This window comes from Cydia strobilella, chromosome 9, assembly GCF_947568885.1.
Source record: "Cydia strobilella chromosome 9, ilCydStro3.1, whole genome shotgun sequence".
NCBI classification, from domain to species: Eukaryota; Metazoa; Arthropoda; class Insecta; order Lepidoptera; family Tortricidae; genus Cydia; species Cydia strobilella.
Genome location: NC_086049.1, coordinates 6,882,346 through 6,898,557, shown reverse-complemented (window position 1 = coordinate 6,898,557; position 16,212 = coordinate 6,882,346). Strand labels below are relative to the sequence as shown.

At 35.7% G+C, this 16,212-nt stretch overlaps 1 long non-coding RNA gene across 1 annotated transcript; it reads left to right on the top strand.

Annotated features, from left to right (window-relative positions):
- Nucleotides 1-689: 689 nt before the first annotated feature.
- Nucleotides 690-9,564, top strand: LOC134743884 (uncharacterized). The gene is made up of 5 exons (XR_010128053.1): nucleotides 690-828; nucleotides 966-1,172; nucleotides 1,848-1,982; nucleotides 6,667-6,756; nucleotides 9,481-9,564. It is a non-coding gene; the product is annotated as an uncharacterized LOC134743884 (long non-coding RNA).
- Nucleotides 9,565-16,212: the final 6,648 nt, after the last annotated feature.

Below are 16,212 nucleotides of genomic sequence, written 5' to 3'. Positions count from 1 at the left end.
AACGCTTAAGGTCACATAAAAATAAATTTGTTGTATATATAGCCTGCTCTACAATGTGTATAATAAAATACCCGTTATGTTCGGTCATTGTGCTTGTATAGATCAAAGACTTACGGAAACCATTTTTATCACTATTACACTTACATAACGATATGTTATTGTTATTCACCTGCACTGCCCGTATCATTCTGTTTGTTTTACCGCAATTTCATCGCAGTTTATCAACAATTTCGCAAAAAATATAACAGTGCACTTACAATAAACTTGACAGTACAATACACCCATACACCTACACTACACAGAGTTGCATCTGACACTGACACTCCTGACAGTTGACAGTTGAGGAAACTGTCAGTGGCGTGTTGACAGTTCTCTGAAGGCCTTCGACCGATTTTTTTTTTTTTTTTTTTATCATTTATGGCCTGGCCTCAGGGGGGGGACAGTCCCTTAGAGAGCCATTTATTCGAAAAAATAGCGTCATCTTTATTACTTAACTCGGAACTGGTTTTTTTATGTGGCATCCCCGCACCCATGTTGGCAACACTGTATCTGTTATTGACTTAAAAGTAAAACAATTTTGTTTCGTGCTCCTCTTTTTATATTTCAGCCATTTAAAATATTTTATTTCTATTACATTTGGGAAATGGCCACTAATAATGGATGCTGATAACTTGATAAGCAATAATATGTCAATGTAATAAAGGTGTCAACATAGTGTCAACATTTTTTGCAAATTGAATGTGGGATAACACAATTGCTTATCAGCGTCCTTATGCTTGACTAAGTTTACAATGCCGCATTGTTGTGCATTTGGATGTTCGAAGAAAGGTAAATTATTTTGTCTAGAATTACTACTACTAGACATTTTCTGTTGTTGAAATGTTAATATACTGCGATTCGAGATGTTAAAATGGTCACGCAGATGTTACACCATTTGAATTTATTTAAAAAATAACTTATTTCAGGTGCGGTGCTGCACGTTTTTCCAAATCCAAACAAACCCCCTGATCGATTTAAAGTTTGGGTTCAGCTTATTGGGGGCAAGTTGGGCACCCCATCAGATTATGAATTTTATAAAAAAAAGAGGATTTGCGATCTTCATTTTACCGAAGAACATAGGAATCGCTTTAAGCGATTAAATGCTATAGCAGTACCGACCCTATGTCTACTTGGTAAGTTTCTATTATGTATAACGTAAAAACACAATAATAACATTTTATAACCGCCACAGTATGCCTGACTGACTGTTTTCAAGCCTAAATCACTATACTGATTGTGCTAAAGTTGTACCAAAAAATAGCAGTTAAATTTAATAAATCTAATAATAATAAATAAATAATATAGGACATTATTAAGCGAGGTTTAGACTAGCAAGAACTTGCATTCAATTTACGTTACATTGCTGCCTACTAAGGTAAACTTCATTCAAAATGTTTATCAGATACCGCAATGTATTGAAAATTGCATGCAAGTTCTTGCTAGTCTAAACCTCACTTTACACAAATAATCCAAGTCCCGCAGTAAGCTCTATAAGGCTTGCGTTGTGGGCACTAGACGACGATATATATAACATATAAACTTTTATATAAATACTTAAATACATATAAAACACCCATGACTCAGCAACAAATGTCCGAGCTCATCACACGAAAGAATGCCGTTACCTACCGGTTTAGAACCCGGGACGGGACCATCGGCTTCATAGGCAGGGTCACTACCTACTAGGCCAGACAGGTCGTCAAAAGTGAATGCGAATGACATTAAAATTTGGAACTGAACTGAATATTATATGCCTTGTGTAAAGTCAGCAATGCCATTGCAGGGGGGGGGGTCACTTTTTTCTGCAGATGACTCTACCAGCGCGAGCTACGCGCTACGAGCATAGCCGACAACATGAGAATCCACCACAACATCCACCTTTCAAGATGTTGCTCCTGTAACTGACATTCAGCCCACCTTTCATTCTGCTGCTTCCGCGCCAGGTAATTCACGATCCTTCCGCCATAGGTATCCTTTTTTTAGGGTTCCGTACCCAAAGGGTATTACTAAGACTCCGCTGTCCGTCTGTCCGTCCGTCTGTCCGTCTGTCTGTCTGTCACCAGACTGTATCTCATGAACCGTGATAGCTAGACAGTTGAAATTTTCACAGATGATGTATTTCTGTTGCCGCTATAACAACAAATACTAAAAACAGAATAATATAAATATTTAAATGGGGCTCCCATACAACAAACGTGATTTTTTTGCTGTTTTTTTCCGTAATGGTATGGAACCCTTCGTGCGCGAGTCCGACTCGCACTTGGCCGGTTTTATTTACGTCAACTTAGAAGTTTGATTTTGTCTCAGCTTCAAGGGACTGTAGACCTGAGTTATACTTAGGTATATAGTTTTGATTTCTACTCTATACCTCCACGACTTCTCGAGATAAAAGATCTTTAGCGACGTGACAGCGGACGTACAGAGTCGCACCCTAAAAGGCACAATATTTATCAAATTAGCCCCCAAATATGTGGGTAGTGACTGTTTATGTCATTGCGATTATCTATATAAATAAGTTTTTGCGAAAAAAATAGTTTGGTATGTACAACTTTTTATTCGACGACAACAACGTATATGATCCTAATTGAAAAATGACAACTTTACAGGAGAGCAAATCAGAAGTAGAATCCTTATACTTTTTTTTGTGTTAAAGATAATAAACTGAAATTTGGCACACATGATTATAATTTTATTTTATTGCTTATTTTATTTTCATATAACTCAATTTAATGGTATTTTTCGAGAAAATGCAGATAGCCCACTAGATTAAGTTATAACGATATGCTCACCGTTGTGTATACTGTTCTATCTACCACTTAGAATATTATACTTGGTTTCAATTTTCTTTAAGAACTACGTAAGCAGGTCTATCTGGGACTTAGAACATTATACTTGGTTGTAATTTTCTATCAAATTTTCGTATGTAGCTCTATCTGGGACTTAGAATATTATACTTGGTAAAAAAAGTGTCCGACTCACTGTAAAAGATTCTATGTGTGAAGTAAGTCATCAAATTTAAGTCATTTATTTTGATTATTTTTTTAAGTTATATAACATAGTTTTAACGCACTATTTTTTATTTTATTTTTGGTTGCATAATTATTTTATATAAATCTGAATAATTATAATTTTGACACATTTTGCAGATAGAATCATATTCGACATTAGTTTTATAACTTAATAATTATGTAGAAAGTACTAAATAAAAGTAAAAGTTTATTAGTTGTTATTAAAATTTATTAGATGTGTTATTTATTCAATATTATGTAATAAAAATGTAAACCTGTTATAACCTATTATACTAACACCTTACATATCAGTCTACATCACGAAATTAGTCAGAAAAAAAGGAGCACCTTTAAACATTCTTCTTACTTATTTACCTTAGGGTTTACTATCACATTGATAAATCTTCTTTAATATCACGTGAGTTATCAGTCTTTCTGACAAAATTACGTATTCAAACAAGTCTTTGAATCAATCAATTGTGAGACATAATTCAATCAAATGAATAATGTCTTACAATAAAAATAAAAACAAACGTCAGGATCAAGATATTTTCGCGAAGAATCTGGGGGCACGGTGCCCCCGCCAAGACGAGCAAAGCGAAGCGCACTACCTACCTTTTCTCGAAGCGCTTTGTCGTTTTTTTGAACCCTCATTACTTGGGCTTAGATTATACCAGATAAACAAAATTCTCGGCATATGATGTCATTAGTAGACTTAGTAAGCATAAACACTTTTAATTACATAACTCTTTCTTACTATAGATTTTATTCACATCTAAAAAAATCAATTTCGTCACTCACTCACTGATGATCATCAAAACATTTAGGGTCCTTCCAGAAATCCTAGGAAGCTGAAATTTGGTATATAACACAGTCTTAGTACACAAACAAGAGAAAAATTCAAAAACTTGAAATTTTTAGCCCCTAAGGGGTGAAAAGGGGGGTAGCATTTTGTATAGGGAATTAATAACCGCTGAACCGATTTTGTTATGGGGAAGGATATAAAATAGTTTTCAACCCTCAAATCACCCCGTAAGGGGGTGGAAAAGAGCGTTAGGGGAAAAAAGGGGGCTGAAGTTTGTATGGGGAATCAGTAAAAAGCAGATTGTGGAAAATATGCCTTCAGATACGTATTTCAGGATTTTTAATAGTAAATTACTCCCAATCCTTTAAATTAGGGGATGGAAAATTGTCATACGCAACTTACAAATAGAAGTGAAATCCCATCAAAAACATGTTCATGTAAAATGTTGCCAAGATGAAAGAAACCATTAGGCTCGCACTGTCAAAAACTTAATATCAGATCTCTTGTAGAGCCAAGCTTCTAACTACTTGTGGGTAGACCTACTTGTAGTTAGGGCTCTACATCTTAGTCAAATTATGTGGCTTGGCCGTTTCGTTACTACAAGAACTATTGTATAATGAAGAATAATGAATAAATGTTTCACCTTCCGTCCATGTGACGGTAGCGAAACGGCCAAGCCACAATACATAATTCGTGACATTCAAAGAAGGATCTCTAATATTTTCAAAATTATTCATACAATCAAAGTTTTGGTTGTCTTACCTGTCTGGAACTGTATTTGCTAACTGGGGTGACAATGTTTTTTTTTTAATATAATTCCTCGCATGATGCTTCGTCCATCCTTAGTGGTGACTCTGAAAGTCAAATACCTACCATGCATATTAAAAGCAACATAGATTAAGCTTTAACATTATGTGCATATATTCATACGTAAAGCTATATTAGTGGTGCAATGTAAACAGTGATCAAAATAAGGATTAGCTATAGGTACAAAAAAACTGCCCGTATAAAACATTCATCTAGGATAGTTATTTTATTACACATAGCATAGCATTATAACATAATATTACGCTTACGCTTTTTATTATTTAAATTAGCACTTGCAATGAAAGATATGACTATTTTGAGTGTGTTCAAAAACAAATAAAAAAAAGGTAAATAGTTCTAAGTGACTGATTAAATGGCGTAAACAGTTCTAAGTGGCAGATAGTCCTGCGGGCGTAGTTCTCTTAAATAATACTTTTCGCGTATGTAGTTCTATATGTCACATCGAACACTTTACACATTTTTAAACGTGTAAACATAAAAATATAAAGAAAATGTAAATAAATATTACATACCTCCATTTTATTGTGGTCGATTTATTTAGTTCTCTTTTGATGTAATCCGTACCCGATCTTTTTGCTCCTGATTTTAATGATTCCAACCATCTCGCACGTTTCTCCGTCATGATTAACAAACTTTATATTTGTAGTAAATTGATCGATCGAATGAATTCAACAAAATTCTTACAAAAACTCAAAATTAGGACAAAATTAACGTAATAACATGTTAATATTCTCTAGAAAACGATCGAAGCATTCACAACCGTTGACTAGCCGGTCCGCCGCGAACTGAGTGCGATGTGGTAAATAGCGCTCCGTACGCGCGAGTGAGTGAGATGGCATTCATCGCGTACGATTCGATGTGGCACTTGGAATGGTGTTCGTGTTAGTATACAGATTTTCGACTCAGATGGCACTGTATGCGTCATTTAAAAATGTATACTAAGTGACATTTTAAGAAAATTCTTATACCAGGTGATAGGTTTCGACTTCTAGATCATTATGCTACAGCTGACGTAGTTCGAACCTTTTAGCACTTTGCACCTTGTACGTTGTTGTCGTCGTATTGCTGACTGTAGGTAGGTACTTTTCTTTCCACGTGCCGTGCGAATATACTCTTCGAGACATTGCTAACAATCCGAAACACAATTAGTTTGCGTTGGTTTATCACAGAGTTCTCAAGACCAAGTCCTGTCTCCGTCATCAGATCAGCTCCACGTCATCATAATATTGGATTGTCATCCGATTTACATGTGTATGCAAAATTTCAGCTCAACCGGAAGTCGAGTACAGTTCAAAATGTTTTTATTTAATAGTAGTAGTGTTTGGTAGTAGTGTTTTTATGTAATAGTAGTGGGTCAAATTTGCTTTAACATCCAAGATTTGACCCACGCTAACTAACATTCAGTTCATACCTACCTCCTAACAGTCAAGTTAAATAAAAGCTTGTAAAAAGTGCAAAACGAATGTATCTAATTATCAAAGCTGCTCAAAAATGTCATGAGAATCGATTGAGAAATGACAAACGGCGTACATACGAAAGCATATTTACCTACCTAAGCTGAAAAGGAGATGTTTCGCTTGCTTTCGCTCACTCAGTCATCACTTCACCAGTGTCTGGGCTTATTATTATAATTATTAATTATAGCAATATAGGTATACTGTTAACGGTACTTTCGAATCGTAATTTCGATTTACTCGGGATTTGGTACCTGCGTCCCAAACCTACCTACGTACCTATTTTTCCACCCGATAAATATACTTTTTTTTTTTTTAATACGTCGGTGGCAAACAAGCATGCGGCCCGCCTGATTGTAAGCAGTCACCGTAGCCTATGGATGCCTGCAACTCCAGAGGTGTTACTGTTATAGTTATACGTGCACGTTGCCGACCCTAAAACTACGCACCCTCGTTGAACTCTAAATAAATGATATAAATTATATTTAACATAAATTTTGTATGTAAACATATGTTTAATACGCTTTTTCAGGCACATCATGCGCCCAACATAAGTACTTCTCTTGGGATTCACAATCAACCTACCTTTCATTTCGCTACTTCTGCCCCAGGGTGGCCCCAGGTAAATAACAATCCTTGCACTCACATACTAACTGTGCGTCACGTAATTAGAATAGAATAGAATAGAAAACGTTTATTGTAAAAATCTACATACAGCACCATACAAATTTAAAAAGAAGAAGATCTTATACACTAACACGTAAAATTACGTACATGTGTGTGTGTGTGTGTGTGTGTGTTTTTATTTATTTAATCGACAGATGTCCAACACCTAGCACTACCTAGCTCGCGCTATACGCTCAAATTTGATATAATAATACATAATGTATTAATACGAAATGATACAAATAGGTAAAGCATGGCTTGGCCGAACTTATTTTTAGGACTACTAAGACTCCTCTGTCCGTCTGTTCGTCTGTCTGTCACCAGGCTATATCTCATGAACCGTGAGTGCTTAGACATTAGAAATTTTCACAAATGATATATTTCTGTTGCCGCTTTATCATCAAATACTAAAAACAGAATAAAATAAATATTTAAGTGGGGCTCCTATTCAACAAATGCGATTTTATTGCCGTTTTTTTGCGTAATTGTACGGAACCCTTCGTGCGCGAGCCCGACTTGCACTTGGCCAGTTTTTTTATGTATGTTCGCCGATAACTCCGACACCCGTGATCCGATTTGACTGATTTGAGTAATTATTTTTTAGTTTGAAAGGAGGTCCTCAATTGTTAGGATTACGTACCCAAAGGGTAAAAACGGGACCCTATTACTAAGACTGTCTGCTGTCTATCTGTCTGTCTGTCTATCTGTCTGTCTGTCTGTCCGTCTGTCACCAGGCTGTATCTCACGAACCGTGATAGCTAGACAGTTGAAATTTTCACAGATGATGTATTTCTGTTGCCGCTATAATAACAAATACTCCGCCGTGATTCGCGCATGAGTGTGGAGGGCCCACTCGAAACAGAATAAAATAAATATTTAAGTGGGGCTCCCATACAACAAACGTGATTTTTTTGCGTAATGGTACGGAACTCTTCGTGCGCGAGCCCGACTCGCACTTGGCCGATTTTTAAAGGTACATTACATGTATAGTGAGTTGGGTGTTTTCTTAAGGAACTGAACATTTTCTCTCGAAAACCATCAATTTGATGAAGTGAATCTGATGATGATGATTTTTTGATAATAATGTTATTTTATAATATGCAGTATGTTCAGCGATTACTCCGACACCTTCCTGTGCACTGTGGTTCGATTTGAACAATTTTTTTTTTAATTTGAAAGACGTTACCTCCATAGTGGTCGCATAATATATTTTTTGGATCTGATGATAGTAATGTTGGAATACATATATGTTATCCATGAGGAATTGAGGGAACTCCTTGATTTTTAGGGTTCCGTACCAAAAGGGTAATAACGGGACCCTATTACTAAGACTCCGCTGTCCGTCTGTCTGTCACCAGGCTGTATCTCATCAACCGTGATAGCTAGACAGTTGAAATTTTCACAGATGATAGATGATGTTCGCTATAACAACCAATACTAAAAAGTACGGAACCCTCGGTGGGCGAGTCCGACTTGCACTTGTCCAGTTTTTTTAAGGCACGTATATGGTGATTTCGGTTTCTTATAAAGTAACTCAAGCATTTAATCCGGAAAACTACTAATGTTAGGGGGTGGACCTGGTGATGTAGACCACGGACTATATAGTGGAACTTTTCTATTATTGGGTATATTATGATTGAGTGTATTATGATTTACAATGTAGGTAGTACTGGAAATGACTAAAGAGACTAAGAGGTGAGGGGTAGGTGTGAGAAGTGAAGACTGAAGACGGTAGAGGGTGGTGTTTTGAGATTGGGGCTTGACGATTCATGATCCGAGAGGCTAGGCAGTTGAGAGGTGGCTTATAAACGTGAAAATATTTCTGTCTGACTCTTTTTTTTTTAGTTTTAAGTTTTGACATTTTAACTAAATTTGACTGTGCATAATATATCTTAATTTCAATTTTATAGTTTTAAATTTTTTATCTTTTTAATAATCAATTAATTTTATTATTACCCATCAATTAATTGTCAAGATCTTTTATATTTTATCATTCAATTATCAAATGCTTAGTCAATTTAATTTTAATGGATCTATCTTTTATACTTAATCTTATTTATTTTTATTTGTATTGCAAATGTTTTGTATGTTTTAATTATGGATCAATGTTATCTGGATTAAATGATTAAATAAAAAAATAAAAAATTTTTTTTTATCATTTTCACGGCTAAACAACTGAACCGATTCAACTGATTTAGGTGAAATTCTGCATGAAGCTAAAAAGTTTAAGCCCTGCAGGTAGTCTTGATTTGTTTTATATTTTTAATTTATCTGGTAGAGGGACGGCAATATAATTTAGTCTCAATCCTACGCTTGCGTGCTATGGACAGTTAAAAATAATATACGCAGGCAATACATAAACGCATTGGATTTATACTGACGTACTGTGTTAGTTACTAGGTACCTACAGAAAGCAGGTTCATTGCATGATTATGATTTATAATTGTTATATATTTGCTGTGACTTATTTTTCAAGAGTGTTTTTAATAAAAAGACACTTCAAAATCGCTTACCTTCTTTCTAAATTTTCTAATGTAAAAAATACGAAGTAGGTACATATAGTTTAGAATTATGAATGACACCTCTAAGTCTACTGAAGAGTTTGACCCTTTATGTCATAAGTCGTAGCATTACGTTGGAGTTTTCTTTTTTATAAATATAAGCTTTATAATACTTTCAGGCACCAGGCACTGCCAGCGCCCAACATTTGCTCCTAGAATTGACTATCAGCACATCTTTCATTCTGCTGCTTCTATGCCAGGTATTTGATGGTTTCTATTATGTCAAGTGAAGTGATATAGGATTGAAGAGCATGAGTAGTAGTAGTCAACTACATACCGAGGAAGCTTTTATTTTGTAGTTTCGCCATGTCCGTCTACATGCCTGTCTGTATGTCTGTCCGTCCGTAGCTTTGTTACATGATCGAAAGGCATCCGATTCGCACATCGCTCCGGTATTTTAGCGATAAAACGCTATGCGCGTATTATAGCGACATTCCGCTTGCACGTCGGAATCGGACGCAGTGTGCCATGTGCCTTAGTACTAGAAAGCTGCAATTTGATATGGATATATAAAAAACAATGATGCCGACAAATGGTAGAATAAAGACTAGAAATAGTTATTTGTATCGTACCGTACCGTACCGTAGTATGAAGTTCATGGCCTTCACTAAATTAAAAAGCTACATTGTTTCACTCCCTGGAGTGAGGAAAGTCGCACTTTCCTCACTCCAGGGAGTGACGAAAGTAGGCTTGTTCGAGCTGCTGAGGTGAAAAAATATTTTACAGTACATATGGTGCTACTTTCTCGCACTAGTGCGTAAAGAGCACTTTTCGTCCATATGTCGAAAGTTTAAAGGGCCATATGTACTGTAAAACATTGTACGATACACGTGCGAAAAGGTAATTCGCAACTCGTGTCGATTTAAAACACTCCCTGCGGTCGTGTTTTAATTTATCGCCACTCGTTTCGAATTTTCTCTTTTCCGCACTTGTATCGTAAATAACTATTTTAGCGTACCTCCCCCACACGTATTTTTTTCGCTTCAACCCTATGTTAACCTGTACAACATCCAACGTGTTATTGGACTTATTGGATAGGTCTTCTCTTGGACAGAATGGTAACTACGGAGCCCTACACTGAGCATGGCTCAACCTGCTCTTGACCGGTTTTTATTACAAGCTTTTATTTTTCTAGCAATATTTGTATGTACGTATATATTGTACGCATGTTCGGGTCAAATCTTACAAGCCTAGACCAACTTCTCATTATTAGGTTGAGCTAAAAGTTCACTTACTTATTATGTAAGTCGGGTGACAATACAGTACATATTATGGTTCCATCGAGCTTATCTTATGATGGACATAGGAAGTGGCCATAAGAACTCTGCGATAAAACAACACAACCTAATTGAGTCTCGGTGAATTTCGTAAATCGCCAGTGTGATATAGGGCTCTTAGCGATAAAAAGCTGTATTTTCTTTTCTGTATTTTGATTCTGGATCAAAAAGGGAATCAATTACCATTAATTTATTTTTTTATTAAAATACATGTGAGAAACATGAATACTAAATATTTTTCTAAGGTCTCGATAGTTATGAAATAGTGGTGAAATTGTTAGGTCTCCTATTTTCGGAAGTACTTACCTAAACAAAAATTATGTAGATTTATTTGTATTGTTTTCTTCTAGTTACGCCCGCTATACAACAGTCTGAGGTGCCTACCATCATCAACAACATATGTACTGCAGATTCTTCTGTATTTGCAGAACATAATTATAGTGTGATGAGTCGTTCGAACAGAAAGACATTAGATGAAGGTAAATATTTATAACGTCACCAATTATTATAACAAGATATATAATAACACTAGAGACCTGTTGCGGCGTCAAAACGCCGCTAGAGTATGGTTCTAAAAGTTAGGTTGCCTGTCCACTGAAGCGGAGCGATAAGCGGGGAAAATCCAGCAATAGAATTTCATTAAAATTTCAGAGCGGAGATTTTATGCCATTCAGTCGGTGGATTTTTTCCTCGCTCATCGCTCCGCCACCTCGCTCCGCTTCTGTGGACAGGCAGCCTAAAACTGAACGCTTAATGAAATCAGGAAATGTGACGCCTTCAGATGAATCACTGGCTGTCACTATCTATTTGATGCTGACTATACCCACAGAATATGAAATCTTACACATAATTATTTCTTATAAAATGGCGACACGTTTGTATAATTTTAGCGTATTATATTTCGGTCGCGTAGCACCTACCAGCATGTTTTGTGATCGTTAGTTTTGATGCAAAAAAGACATAATTATTGTCTATCTTTTTGCATCTTTCTAAACTAAAAATCATGATACGCGACCGCGATATGATACGGTAAATCAAGGTTTGTACCACCTGCGCGCATTATAGGAGGTATTTCATTCTTTATACGCCTAAAAAGAACGGCCCATTGACATTTTATTTAACAATTTTTGAATACCGTCAAACAAGTTAACTTTGCCTCCAGGGTAATCGCCCCAACGTGATATCAAATATTGGGGTAATTTTTACCAACATGGTATCCCCACGTTTATGACGTCATCTATGTCTATCCCTTACGGGCGCACGCGTATAGCTGGTCTATGTAATGCTAGGTCTATGATTTGAATGGATTGGATACCTTACATACCTTACATATATAGGTTTGAGTTCAATTCAATCTCAAATCAGAACAAAGGTCACGTGGTACATTTTTTCAAATTAACTATTTAGTACTTTTTCGGGAAAAAATCAAAAAACTAAGAGCTTATTGCAAATCTGTAGCATGAGACGAATCAAATGACATATAATTTATTAAAATCGGACCATAACTGTAGATCTGATGGGATGAACAAAAATCGGCCTCGCGTAATATATATATATATAGATTTAGTTATATTTAGTTACATTTAGTTTTGACATTTAGTTATATTTTGTTTTACAAAAAGGTGTGGATTAGTATTCCTGGTGTGTGATTATAATGCCACCACCTCTGCATTATGCGCTGCTGCGCCAAATTCCTTTTCGGCATAACCTCTTTTACATAAAAACTCGAAGGTACTACTACTAGGACTACTGGCCAACGAGACAGGACAATATTGAATAGCAATTGTAGCCCGCTAAAGTTGATATACTTATATTATCGCTCCGGCCGCATACCGCAAGAATATTGAACAACCGCTCAAGAAGATTAAGTTTTGGAATGATAGACGAGGATACAGTTTTACAATGGGGGGTTTATATAGCCTACTAGCGATTTTCGTCTGTAGCCTTACTTAGGGAATGCTTAACCCTGTATGCTAGTTGCGTGTGAGCGTGTGCTCCCGTTAGTGGCATTGTTTCTGCCCGTATGTGTTCCACATCAGTAGTTGACGTCGGACTTTGACTATCATTTCTGACTTTTGTCTTTTGCAATGGATCTCATCCCATCCTAAAAACAAACCTGATCGATTGATACCATAAATAAAAATTTGACATCTTAGCCTATTGTAGAAATAAAAATACAGTTGATGATAAAAAGTTGTATTAACAATAAATTTGGTGACATAAAAAACTTAAATTTATAGTGACAGACTAAAACCAAAATTTATTAAAAATTATACGTATAATATTATAATTTTGTTTTCCTTCAGGTTCGAACAAACGTGAGGTGCAGCTTAAGGTAAAACAACTTCAAATGGAAGATAACCGTTTGCCCAAAAGGGGACTTTCATACAAGCACTGCCGCGTTCCAGACAGTATGACATTGTGCAGCAGATGACGAAACCAGCTCAGCTTTTAGTGAAAATGCAATAACAATCAACGAAGCACCCTAAAGGACGACGCTATTCACTAAAAGAAAAAAATTATGGCATTCTCGCTTTACAAATAGAGTCCGAAGTGCTAATACAGGCTGTTGTGTGAATATTTTTACTTCCACCTGGCAAAGCGATGAAAAGATTATTAGGCGAAATTAAACTTACCACAGTGGCATAAACACAATTATATTCGAAGGAATTAAACACAAAATAACCAATCAGATGGCAGTCGCTTTCGTAAAAACCTACGCCGATTCTTAGGATTACTTGTCAAGCGGATCCCAGGCTCCCATGAGTCGTGGCAAAATGCCGGGATAACGCACGGAAGATGATGAGGAAGGACCTTTCACATCTCCAAACTTCATGCATTAACCGTAAAGACTATGCGTCTCTGTAATATGGTACAATTTTGACTTATTGGACACGTATTAGTTGTGTATTCCGTAGCATTCGTTTATAAGACTGTTAGCTTAGTCTCCTGACGCAAAACAATTACTTACATATTTCATATTCGCTAGGCTAGGTGCACGACGGGTGCTGCTGTCCTTATTTTGTGGGCTTCTCTACGGGAGTGAAATTATCAAACTGATGCTGCTAGAATTCATGTGGGACATTCCATAATATTATGTGTGTTCTCCCTCCACCGACTGCACTTTGCTAATAATTTCATTTTAACATGTGCCTAAGCCTTTCTCACTTCAAGGACCGCACGGAAGACCAGCGCTGGCTTTATATCTGCATTACGCTGAGTTGGGTCCATTTTGTGATGCACACTTAACATATCAGAACCAAAACGTATTGTTACTAAAATTATAGGCAAAAAGTTGTATCTACTGATATACATACATACATACATACATACATACATACATATAATCACGCCTATTTCCCGGAGGGGTAGGCAGAGACCACGGATTTCCACTTGCTACGATCCTGACATACCTCTTTCGCTTCCTTCAATTTCATAACATTCCTCATACACCTCACAATGTGTTTACATAGATAGATAATTCACTATTTATTACCGTTATGTTAAAATGTCATTTTGGTCGGATGTTCATATCCAAAGTTATATGGAATTCGTGTCTTTTATTTTCATCAAAATAAATATTGTTTTTTTGACATTAGGGACCTTTAATATCTCCAAATTGAATGTATTATTGACGAATCGAATTTAATTTCCTTGCTTCATTTTTATATTGTACAGACTGTATTGTAACGTTAAGTATAAATACAAGTTGGCAGATATTTATTTTGATAAAAAAAAACTAATATGTTTAATATAAATTTATGTCCATCTATACATTTTTAATGTCTGCTTTGGCTTAGGTTATTTGATTTTCTTATAAATTGTTTCATACTAAAATGCATGGACTTTCAGCAAAAAAGAGAAAATCTGTTATAGACAAATGGTGTACTTGTAATAAATTATTTACCTACTGAAAGCTTGCTAAGCTTGAAAATGTACATAAAAATATCTTTATTTAATCGTTTTTATTTATTTATTAAATAATATCATTATCTCTAAGAGCCACGACGCTAATTGCCAGATCTCTTCTAATTGCCATGGTGTGATAGTAAGCTCCCAACGCTAATTGGTAGGCCTTCACCTGTTCTTATTAGCTTTATATTGTAAATTTTAACGAAAGCCTAGGCTCCATGGATTGTTGTGTATGTACATATAAAAAAGTATTTATTTAATCGGTTTTTTCTTATTACATAATATCTTTCCCTCTAAGAGCCATGACGCTAATTCCCCGGTCTCTTCCAATTGCTATCGTGTGATACGTTTATTGTGGTATAAAGTATATGTTTTTTATAAACTGAAATAGATATCATACACTGAAGAAAAAGTGACCAAGTCCACCACACACACAGTAGCAATCAATTTATTGTACACAACACAGGTTTACAAAAATACTTTATCAGAAATCAGAAATATTTATTGTGTAAACTGTGTAGGTATAAGAAGTTTAACTAGGAACATTTTTTGATAAACATAAACATATAGTAATGGAAGTACAAAGGCGAATTTATCCCTATAAGGGATCTCTTCCAAATAACCTTTGAGTAGATGAGTGGGAAACTAGGCAGGTTAAGTAAAGTTATGTTTACTCATGCATGAGGTAGATATTGCCTCCTGTATTTGTATATGTTGCGATGTTTTCCTCATGTAAATGTTATATCGACATGTGTAGTAAACTTTTGGCTCCTGTATTTGTAAATGTGACGATGTTTTCTTCATGTAAATGTTATATCGACTTGTGTAATAAACTTTTGAATTTTAAATTATGAAATATCAACTATCTTTTCTTTCCAATTTATACTCACCTTATTATTTTATTTTATCCAGTATTTAACGAGCTACTTTATTATAATTTTCTTGTTAAAATCATGCTTTGTATAACATTGTATTGTACTTACTTTTCCTGTATGTCTTTACAATATGTGCTTGCCAATATATCTTACATTAAGCAAATATTATAATAAAGTTGTTGATTAATGGGTACTAGAAAAGCAAACTCGATATAACAAATTATAGATATATGACCCTGTTTACATATTGATTAGTGTTTAGTGTGAGTTTATACATTTGTAACAAATGTATGAAGTCGTACTAAACATTAATCAATATGTAAACAGGCCCTGTAGGTATGAATATTGACGTTAATGCTTGTTGTTCAGATTTACAGATGGCGCTTCAAAATGGATACAAAAAAGTTCCACGAAAGGGCTCTCTTTCTCCTATATATTATACTACTCTTTGCCTGGCCTTCGACCGAATTCGACGGCCGATTATGACCGATATTGCCAATAAAATGGGGTGCGGACGTAATAATACCAATTTGTGACGCTAGTATTCGCGTTTTTTTTTCGGGGCATTTTTTTAAAATTAAGAGCGCTCAAATATCACCATATATTTAAAATTTGTGAGTGGCCAAATTGGCGTTAGCATCCGCACCGTGGATAGTCCTCAAGAGCGCGCGGAGCGCGCTGAATGTCGGGCTTCGCTCGATCTTTTCATGTGAAGGGCGCCGCAGGCGCCACGTATGTAAGAGCGCAAGAAGCGCGTTGCCTTTTATAGTGTGAATTAGTTATTTAC